Source organism: Temnothorax curvispinosus, unplaced genomic scaffold (genome assembly GCF_003070985.1).
Source record: "Temnothorax curvispinosus isolate PA1 unplaced genomic scaffold, ASM307098v1 QBEX01017857.1, whole genome shotgun sequence".
In the NCBI taxonomy this organism is placed as follows: Eukaryota; Metazoa; Arthropoda; class Insecta; order Hymenoptera; family Formicidae; genus Temnothorax; species Temnothorax curvispinosus.
The window spans coordinates 1,403-11,439 of record NW_020227637.1 but is presented as its reverse complement, the minus strand read 5'-3'; the positions used below and the strand labels follow the sequence as shown (position 1 = coordinate 11,439).

The following is a 10,037-nucleotide window of genomic DNA, read 5'->3' as shown; positions in this document are numbered from 1 at the left end:
AGAAAAGATATCAAATTCGAGTGGAACGCAGAACAACAAAACGCATTTGAAATACTTAAAGAAAAACTAACCACAGCACCGGTATTAAAATACCCGGACTTCTCCCAAGAATTTGTAGTAACAACCGACGCGTCAGATTACGCAATAGGAGCCATACTGTCACAGGGAAAGATAGGTCAAGATCAACCCGTGGCGTATGCGAGCAGAGTACTATCTAAAGCCGAGCAAAATTATAATACTACCGAGAAAGAATTACTAGCGATAGTATGGGCGGTGAAACACTTCCGACCATACGTTTATGGAACAAAATTTACCGTAGTGACAGACCATAAATCCTTGGTTTGGCTATTTAACGTAAAGGACCCCGGATCACGATTAATCCGATGGAGGTTGAAATTAGAAGAATACGATTACACTATCGTACACAAGGCCGGTCAAGAGAATAGAAACGCGGATGCGCTGAGTCGACATGTGCCGACAGATATCAACAAGATAGAGAAAGAAGAGAATAACGAAGAGGAGAGCAAAAGAAAATACACAGAAGAAGAGAAGCAACGTATATTATACGAATACCATGATGCACCTGTAGGAGGACATCAGGGTGTGGAACGCACCATAAACCGAATAAGGTTGACGCATAATTGGAGAGGATTAACTCGAGACGTCGAAGATTACATTAATAAATGCGAACTATGTCAGAAGAACAAGTTATCGCGAAAAAATAAAGCACCCTTAGTAATAACAGACACCGCGGACAAACCGTTCGAAAAATGTGCTCTAGATATAGTAGAACCACTGACGGTGACCGAAAACGGAAATAAATATATCCTCACGTTTCAGGATAATTTATCAAAATTCAGTAAGGCGATACCCGTACCTAATCAAGAAGCGAATACAATCGCGAAAGAATTTGTCACAAAGATTATCTTTGAATACGGTATCCCCGACAAAATACTGACGGATAGAGGAACGAATTTCCTTAGCGAGATATTTAAAAGCACGTGTAAATTATTGAAGATAGAAAAAATTCAAACAACGGCCTACCATCCCGAGAGTAATGGAGCATTGGAACGCTCTCATAGAACATTAGCCGAATACTTGCGACATTATATTAACGCGGACCAGACAGACTGGGACGAATGGACGCCATACGCAATGATCGCGTATAACACGACGCCACACACGGCGACCGGGTTTACACCCTTTGAATTAGTATACGGGCACCGAGCGACACTACCGACGGCACTGTCGCAACCACCGAAACCAACGTATACTTATGACGATTACGCGCAAGAGCTAAAAGAACAATTAAAAGCGACACAACGAGTTGCAAAGGAACATTTGCGAAACGAAAAATCTAAGGCCAAGAAGACGTATGATAAGAAGACAAAAGAAATTAATTTCCGAGTGGGAGACAAAGTTCTCTTGCACGACGAAACGGTGCGTAGAGGGAGATCGAAAAAATTAAAATCCCCGTGGATAGAACCGTATAAAGTAATTGAAAAACATTCAGACGTCAATTACACGATCAAAAAGGGACGGAAAACCACGCGAGTACACGTAAACCGATTAAAGCCCTTTATAGAACAGTAAAAACAGCGCAAAAGAACAAAAACAAGCAATAGAAAGTAGGCGTAAAAAATTAAGGAAAATAAGATAATAAGTACTTCATCCTCAGTCCTATTACTCGTGTCCGAGCGTGGTGACTTCTCTTCATATACATGTGTTGCGCACGTAGATTATACACATTGTACATGGAACCTACAGTTTAACGCCGATTTCGAACGGCAATTTTTTAGAGAAGTTTTCATGGCAAGACATACTCTCGGTGGTTTGCCATTGCCTGCCGAGAGGAGAACGAGCGAATAAAATTTTCTAGCTCTACCGGGGAATCGAACCCGGGACCTTTGGCTCAGTAGACCAGTGCGCTGTCTACTAGGCCACGCTCGTCTCAATAAGTACTTACCGAACATCAAATACGGCGCACCACACGGCGTCCGGTGGCCACATCCAACGTGACCTCCAGGGGGTAGAGGAGCATCCATGAGCTCGGGGGTGTCAAAGCCGCTTCCACGTAGGAGGGAGGGGGCGAGCGAGACGAGGAGGGCCCCGCACACGCACTAGTAGTAGGCGCACCAGGCAAACTTATGGCACCCGCTCGCGCCGCCCTCAACCAATACGACCGCATACAGGCGTCGCAAGACGCCGGCGCGAAATACAGATTGCACTAAATGCACCGCATTTTTAATAGAGTTAATAAAAGTACTCTGAACTACGTCTCAAGAGCAACTAAACGCGCGAGGAGAGAAAAAACGCGAGGAGAAGGCATTATCAAGCCAAGGTAAAAATTCGAAGAAAGGTAACATGAGTCCTTATCTTACAGGACGCTGATCGTCGTCCAGCACTTCGCGAAAAAAGTGAAACCTGAGACAGCATCATCGTACGAGATACGACAATTCAGCAGCGAGCCGGGAATATACTTTGAGAGAACCGGACAATTGCAACAGGTAGAAGCTACATGGAAACTAGCGATTAAAATCGACGTAGCAGCCCTAGGAAACCGATATCACCAACTTCAGGAATTTCTACAGCAAGCCGAAGAAGTATGCGAAACGATAATCGCAAAGGACACGCAGCAGACGTGCAAAAACATTCTCCATACGATAGAGAAAAATAACAAAAAATTAACGCAATTATTAACGCGATTACAGACTATATATAAAACAAATAATAATAAACGAGGTTTAATAGACGCGATCGGCACGATCAGCAAAACGGCACTAACGCTGTTCGGCACTATGGATGCCGACGACGCAAAACACATACAGGAGCAGCTTGAACTGATCAAAATCAGCAACAGACTCTACGGCACACCGCAAAAAGTCAATTAAAGGTGATAAATGCCACGATAGGCCACATGGAGGCCTTAGAAAAATCGTTATACCACAACGAACAACTGATGACGAACGTCACGAGACGGATACAGCTGGACACAGCAATATACGCCAGAAGAGAAGAAATAGACGAACAGCTTTTAATACTAACCACAATTACAGAGGATCTAATAGAAGACGTGAAAGACACGATAGACTACCTCACATATTCGCGGGAGGGAGTCATACTCACCCGCCTATTACCAATAGAAAAAATAATAACCGAACTAAAAGAGGCAACGTCACAATTGACGCGTGGATCGCACTTTCTATTTAAAACTAGACTAGAAAATTGGAACAAGATACAAAGCTATGTAGAAATTAACGCGTATTATGATAAACCGAACATTTATACGATAATCAAATTTCCCGTGGTAGCATACCCCGTGTATGAAATAATAAGAACGACACCATTACCTGTCTATAACCACGCGAATATTTTCACATTCCTAAGAATTACTCACAACATATTAGCAATACATAAAGAGAATCATAATTACATAACGCTAGAGGAACGCGATTTAAACGACTGTAAACGAAACGGAGTAAAATATGTATGTAACCGAAACTACCCGGTATATTTTGTAAAAACCGACGCACCCCATGCGAAGTACAAGTTTACGTAAAAACGCCAGGATATGTAAACACCTGCGAGAAACGTCAAATAATGTCAAACGTAACCTTATGGATAACATTAAGCGAACCACAAACGTGGCTATTCTCAACGCCGAAAAAACAACAGCTGACGATTCAATGTAATGAACAGGCAGAACAAAAAATAGAAATAAAAAAAACAGGGAAACTAAGTATAATCAAAAATTGTAAACTAACCACATCCGACATTATTATAAAAACAAAAAGACAAACGACTATGAGACAAATAGAAATGCACTTAGCAGATTTTAACCTAACGCTAACAAACAAAAATAAAAATATTAACGAACAAGTAAAAAAAGAAATTAGATTAGAACCTGTAATTAGGAATCCGAACGAATTAATGGAATTAAGTCTAGAACTAAGCGACATAAATAAAGAATTGGAAAAATCCCAAGACACCCTAATAAAAAATCCCTATGTCATATATCCCGTAGGATCGACACTTACGTTAATAATTATATTAAGCATAGTAGGAATAATCATCTATGTAATAAAAAGACATAAGAAACGAGCAAGCGCCCGACCGCACGTACAGGGCGACTCAGCGATACTATACTAGAAAATAAGAAGAATGTAACCTCAGAAACAAATAAAGAAAATAAACCACCCTAATAGAAATAGAAATAGGATAAGCAGCGAAAAATTGTAGCGAAAACTACAGACCGTAGTTTCCTTCTCTCAAAGGGGGAGGGATGTTGCGGCCCCAATTAATATAACAATAAATAGTATTAAGAATAAAGACCGCGAAGAACAATAGGGAACGCGACCGCGAAAGCCCGAAAGAATTACACAACGCCGAATCAGCAAAAGATGAGTTGCGCGATCGGCCTACATACGATCGAGCAACTCAGCGATATCGAAGGACAGGACGAGGATTCAAAAGGAAGCGACAACAGGAGACGAGAGGGCAATCGGAGTCAGGGAGCAGATCAGTAACGGGCATTCTTGTACGCAATAACTGTAAAGCAGATTCAATTAAAGTATTCTTTATTCGAAGTGCCGTTTATCGAAGAGTGTTCTATCAGTCACCCATCCCGCCTCCTCCTTGGAACGATCGAATCTTAGTGTACCCAAAAAGGGACACAACACTCCTTTTTGTGTTATTGCGCCAACAGACAAGAGATTTTTTCTTAAATCTGGTATATATAGTACGTTGTTTAACTCACAGTTTCTTAGGTCGACCGTTCCAGTCTTCCTCGCTACCATGTTTCCTTCCTTGTTTGCCACTCCGACCTTTGTCGTGTGTGTTATTTTGTGTCCTTCTCTCAACTTGGTTGAATTGTTCGTCATGTGCGACGTTGATCCTGAGTCGACAATCCAGCAATCTTTCGTTTCTTCATTGCTTGTTAGAAAGGCTATTTTATTCTTTTCGTCTTTCTCCGGGTCACCTTTTGTCTTATTTCTAAAAAAGCAGTCTTTTTCCGAGTGGTTAGTCTTTTTACATATTTTACAAGAATCTCTTCTGCAATCTTTTGCCATGTGGCCGATTTTATGACAATTAAAACATTTAACGTCATGTTTCTTAGTATTGTCTACCTTTTTACATGCGTGCGCTACATAACCCTTCATGTTGCATTTGTAGCATTTCCTCTCTTCTGCCTTAAATGCCACTTCTTCTTCTTTGTCCGATCGGTTCCTTGCCTCCTCCGCTAGAAGTCTCGCTGTCAGATTCTCCACTGTCCTCTCTCCAGCGGGTGTCAATTCCCATGCGCTTGTAAAAAATCTATAATTTTCTGTACAACTGTCAAGATTTTAGACATGATCATGGTATCATTTATTTCTTCTCTTAGACTTTTAAGTTTAAAGGCAAGATTTTTTAACTCTGTTATGTATGTGACCATATCAATGTTACTTTTCTTTTTATATTCGAAGAATTCTTGCATCAGAGCGCATTTCTGATGCTGTGAATCTCTTTCATAAATTCCTCTTAGCTTTTGCCACATTTCATAACTCGTAATGCACGCAACTATATGTATCGGTGATTGGTTTTCTAGAGTGCTTACGATTATTCGTTTCGCTTTGGCATCTTTCTTCCTCCATTCCGTTGATTCTGACTGTGCCGCTTTTGGCTCCGACTGTACGATGTCCAGAAGATCTGCTGCCTCCAGGTAGATTTTGATTTGAAATTTCCACAGTGGATATCCTTCGGCATCCTTCAGTTTATCGACGCTCTCCAGCGCTCCCAGTGTATTAGTCGCGGCGCACATTTTATTTTCTTTGCACTTAAACTTGTTCCGTCTTTAATTTTATATCATGCACTCAACACGTGGCACTGGGCTCATAACCTGATGGTTTTTACGACAGTAAAGAGCACATGATTTATAACTAGACAGAACTTTAATACAGCCCAGTAAGCAAAAAACCATTATTACAATGTTATTGCAACGATATTCTAGAACTTGTAATGTTGTTAAATATGTAGTTCTTAATGTTGTAAAGAACATCATTATGAACATACTTTGACCACGATTCCGAAATTTCAGTAATGTTGAAATGGGAGTGCCATAACGTTGCAAATAACATTGCGCTAAGGTTTTTCTATCATTCCTGTAATGTTTTTGAGATAAAAATTTAAACGTACTGTCAACTTTATTACAATATTATATTAAGATTACCGTAATGTTAATTCTAACATTTATTTAAAGTTCTTATTGATGTTTTATTTCTATTACAGGCAACATGTTTTCAATAAATATGCAATAGTAATAAAATATCTCAATATTTATTGTCTAATTATTATTTAGATTGCTTTTTTATAGACCAGGCTTGGACAACTTTGAGCTCCAGAACCACGACACTTCTTTTCTATCCACGGAAAGTAGGGGAGTGTCGTGGCTCCGGAGCTCGAAGTTGCCCAGGCCTGTTATATAATACCAATCTGCATTAGGGAATAATTCACTAATTATCATAAAAAAGTTTTATTTATATAAAAATAATATATACCATATATTACAGTTTTCAGTTTATCACAATAATATTTTTGGTGAAGATCACTGATCCTAGCGTAAGGTTTTGGGATAAAACTCATCTTTCAAATAAAAAAATTTGTTACTATAATAATCACTCGCGCGGAGCCACGCAAGTAAGATAATATATTTATCACTTCCTGAAAAATAAAAGTAGAATTAAATTAGTGAAAAAGCTACTTATAAATTATAACGCGGCAAACTATAATAATTTTATTTTATAGAGAGTATATACCGAAATACATTACATTACCTTTTTAATGTTTTTTTTTCCTTACGGACGTTTGCGAATCTGAACCACTCCATTACAAAGTATTGAAAATCTTTTTCTGTATTCCGAGGGAATATTGCTCTAAAAGCTTCTGAAATAAGAAAAATTCAATACAGTTTATTGTTAGATGAAAGAAATAAATAATGTTAATTTAACGGCAATTAAAACTTATGATAATTATTGAAATAACACAAAAGTTTCCGGAATAGTTTACATATATACTAAATCGATCAAAAATATTAGTTTATGGATATATATATTTTTCTTTTATTTCGTAAGAATTTTTAACGTGTATGTGTGTCCTGCTTTTTAACGATGATTGCTACAAAAAATAAGGAGACAATTTTAATAAATTCTGAGACATAAAACATAGCATTTAATACTGCAAGTAATATATACATTTCTTAAAAAATTACTTACTTTTAATGCTCAGAATTGTGTGTGCGTATCTCCAATTTTATAATTATTTTTTTGGCCAGTTCATGAACACATGGAGGCTAAGTCATCAGAAAATGTAGCCCTCAAACTTCTTTTAATAAAATTCTTTTCATGTTTCCCTCCAATTAACATAACCTTGTTCACCTGAAAAATTTATACTTGTAATTCTATATAATGCAGTTTATTATTATAAATTGCAAGGAAAATAATTCAGAAGACTTTTAAAATATAATAACACATATTATAGGATATTATAGAACATATTAAAGGACATATATTATAGATATAAGTTTGTAAGATTAAGAGTCAAAGTAACCATTTTTGGTTTTGAACGCATTGAGTGCTCCTCCTCAAGATTCTATTTGATCGTTTTATACGTAAAATATATAGTTGAATACATTATGGAGATTAATACAAATACATTTTGATTTTTGAAGGACATACCATATTTGAAAACTTTACCGACAAAATTCTACCTTCTTTTAGAAAGTTTACATATATCGTAATGGTTGCATAGAATTACAAATGCTTTTACATAATAAAAATAGGTGTAAATCAATTAGAGCATTTGCTCAATATATTACAAAAATGATTTAAAAATTTCAAAGTAAAGATCTCGAGCTTTCAGTGTAAATATTTATTTGTTACAAAAATTGTTTATATATTATCAGTATGTTTGCTCTGTTAAAGAAAATTGTAAAAAAATATTACTGTAACATTTCCATTAAATTTAAAAGCTTAAAAATATATGAAAAGTTTGCAAGAAGATTTTTATATATAAATACTTAAGCTTTCTGCTAAATATGGTAAAACAAAGCAACACACATTTATATATAGAAGATCCATATATGCATAAAAGACTTGAACAATGTAGTATGAATGCGTTAGTACTTATTTGATATGACGTTTGGATGATTTTGTCTGTATGTTACGCCACAATCAAAATAACTATAAACATAGTAGATACAGATAATGCGCAATTACTATCTTTGCCGAGATCTTTGCTATAGGCACTACATTGAAAATAATACCAAAAAATCGGTAAAAATTACAAGTCCTGGTGATCTCTTTGTCGACTCTGATGGCGCAGAATAATCGAGTTTATTTTTTCCAACTGATTTATTACGATGAAAGATAATACAATAAGTCGCTGTTTTGCACGTTCAACGGAAAATAACGAAAAGTTTTGCAAGAAGAAGGCGGAAGCAACGTCCGGAAACATAAAAATATATAGAAGTGAAAGTCTCATGCTAGTGATTTATATTTCCACCAATCGTAAAAGGTTAATCTATATAGCGTGCGCGTATCATGTAAGACATAGAGTAAGTTTGTAACTCTGAGTTTAGAACATAAACAGACTCTAAATTGCAAATATTATATTTACTACTCTTGGAGAGAAAGGGAGAAAAAGGGAGAGAGAGAGGGAGGGAGAGGAGATATCTCTTACAGTCTTTTCTCTTAATTCTTAAATTTTCAAAGTCTGCAGATTTTATTGTGTAAATTTATATCTACTACGATTATGTAACTATTATACTAACCGGGAATGTTATTTGTAAATGTTTATAGAATTAATTATAATTGTGATAAGCAGCTTTACTTACAACTTGCATGAAAGCTTCTTGATCAGTTTTTAGCATATCTTCAAATTGTCAATAGAAGATAAAGGGATGAGATATTGTCCAATCTTTGTATCTTGTACAATACTTTCCTTAGAATATTGCTCAGCCTCGCGGCCCGAGTACATCAAGAATATGTTCGATCCTTATTAATACTTTGGTATATTTTTTTTCTTCTGCAAATTTCTCTCTTATATAGGTCGAAAAATAGATCTTGAATCACCAGCTACCTATTTACAGCACATTAGATAATTGCAGGGTTCTTATCATTAATATGCAAGATTTAGAATATAATAATTACTTACCCATATAAAAATGTTGTATACAATTAAAAGCGCTCGACAGCGCACAAGCGCACAAGCACAAACGTACGTATATATGACACACTCACACATCATACGTATATGTAAGATAATGCGACTACAGTCTCCAGAACTATTACTGCTTCCGATTGGCTGTCGCAACAAGCGTGCGTTTGCTCATGATCTCGACGCACTCAAACAGCTGAAAATAATCGGCAGTAAATTGCAAGAAAATAGCAAATTAATTCCACTATATAGTTTCTACCGATACCCAAAGAACGTTATTTGTAGTTAACTTAAATTATAGGTTATATAGATCATCATATCAGCTACTATTCATAGCACATATGGTTAATTGAGTTCTTATTATTAATATACAACTTTTAGAATATAATAGTTACTTATATATAAATATACTGTAAATAAAGAGCACTCCGCACTGCTCGATCCACACGTGTGTATACGCACTCACGCATCATACGTAAATGTACGCATCATGGCTGTCGCGATGAGCGTTGGGCACAATATAAAACAATAACATTCTAACAACAGAAAATTAATATACTACCAACGTTATTTCCAAGTCCAAATTACAAGGAATTTTGAACTGTTGCATTAATCTCAAATAAATGTCAGAGTAACATTTGAAAAATATTTTCTGTAACGTTTTTAAAATATTTTAACAACATTCAGAAAAATCATATTACGAAATAATATTTTTTAAATATGTGTATAATATTATTAAAAAACGTTTAAAAAATACACATAAAGTCAATATTTTTAAACGTTAATTTAATGTTCCTTGCTTACTGGGAGTGCATATGAATACACCCAGTAAGCAAAAAATTATTATT

At 36.2% G+C, this 10,037-nt stretch overlaps 1 long non-coding RNA gene across 2 annotated transcripts; it reads right to left on the bottom strand.

Moving 5' to 3' along the window:
- Positions 1-6,538: 6,538 nt before the first annotated feature.
- LOC112467884 lies at positions 6,539-9,774 on the bottom strand. 2 transcript variants are annotated; one of them, XR_003042339.1, is made up of 6 exons: positions 9,585-9,774; positions 9,187-9,385; positions 8,867-9,111; positions 7,248-7,409; positions 6,810-6,918; positions 6,539-6,696 (listed from the first exon to the last, which is right to left on the bottom strand). It is a non-coding gene; the product is annotated as an uncharacterized LOC112467884 (long non-coding RNA). The 2 variants fall into 2 exon arrangements; XR_003042338.1 differs by lacking the exon at positions 9,585-9,774 and having other exon boundaries at positions 9,187-9,456.
- Positions 9,775-10,037: the final 263 nt, after the last annotated feature.